This window comes from Ipomoea nil, unplaced genomic scaffold (assembly GCF_001879475.1).
Source record: "Ipomoea nil cultivar Tokyo-kokei standard unplaced genomic scaffold, Asagao_1.1 scaffold1875, whole genome shotgun sequence".
NCBI lineage: Eukaryota > Viridiplantae > Streptophyta > Magnoliopsida > Solanales > Convolvulaceae > Ipomoea > Ipomoea nil.
The window spans coordinates 159,554-160,938 of NW_017618303.1; the positions used below are offsets into that span (position 1 = coordinate 159,554).

Sequence of the window (1,385 nt, forward strand, 5' to 3'; positions counted from 1 at the left end):
AAAAACACTTAAACAAATAAGTTCTGAACCATGTCGTTGGGATCAACCGTTGGCACCACGTAGGTTAACAGTTAACTGAAACTTCATGCTCGCATAATCATACTCATTAATAATGCTAATCACGTGCTCAATGCTGATTATCAATTTTAGCATCCAAAATAATACCCGGCCCTAATCAATCACAGAATCAATATAATAATGCATTTTTCTTGCCAAAAAAAAAGTAATCGAGTTGAAGACAACCTCAGCGAAGTTGATTGGATAGATAACTTGGTAACTACAATTAAGCTAAGGTTCTAATCTTATAGGAGCTATTTACTGGCCTTTTTTTATTTGAACTAGTCAGTTATGCGCAACCTTATTAGCTGGTTTACTTCCTTGTCATCTTTTAATTTCTCAGCTAGGGCTACAAGGAGGGATTCACCCAAAGTGCACTGTCAGGTAGTGACAACGTGTTTTCCTGTAAATCAAAAGAGTAATCGAGTGGGTGAAATATGATTCTCATACTTAAAAGTCAGGAGTTTGATTATTGCCAACATCCTATCAATTGATTTCATTGTACATGGACCTTTCTAGTGCCGTTTACATTAATTTATTGGTTAATTTGTAAGCTATTACATATTAGTGAAGTTTATCTCGTGTATACCATCGGATAAAATTGTGAATTTCCCTCGTCATCCGATCCAAAATAGAGAATACATTTTTCTGTTCCAAAAGGGATAGTTGAGTGAGTAAATTAAAGCATGACTATTGTATTTGAAACTCACGAATTCAATTTTTGTCATTGTCTTTTTAATCGAACCAATTACAATTTATTTTTAATGTGTGATTTGAAGTCTATTATATTATACATGAACAGAGTTTATAATATATATATATATATATATATATACACTTCAGGTTGTGGTAGGCAAAAATTCATCCAACTAAACCAAGCATAGTAATGGAGTGATGATTAAGACGAGAGTGATGGACATAAAAGCTAAGGATCCGAGAAGGGGGCTCCACCATGATACGATGAATGCATTCGTAGAAAACTACAAGTTAGGCGTGCTTCTTGGAATTCACTGTTAGCATAAACATAGCCAACTGTTCGACAGGGTCGATATGTCCAAGTGGTTAAGGAGACAGACTTGAAATCTGTTGGGCTCTGTCCGCGCAGGTTCGAACCCTGCTGTTGACGCTATTATTTTTCACTTTTTTACTCAACCACCAACCTCGTAACTTCTTATACAATTTCGTACAAATGTTTTGAACTATATATAATATCGTTATAGAAGGAAAAAATTAAGACACGACGACGTTAAAAGCGAAGCTGTCGGACGCCGACACAGTATAGATGCAAAGCCACATTCAATTCAATTCTCAGCCACTCAAAATACTTA

General features: G+C 35.4%; 1 non-coding gene across 1 annotated transcript; it reads left to right on the forward strand.

Annotated features, from left to right (window-relative positions):
* The first annotated feature begins 1,101 nt into the window (after nt 1–1,101).
* On the forward strand, nt 1,102–1,183 carry TRNAS-UGA. The gene has a single exon. It is a non-coding gene; the product is annotated as a tRNA-Ser (tRNA).
* The last annotated feature ends 202 nt before the right edge of the window (nt 1,184–1,385 follow it).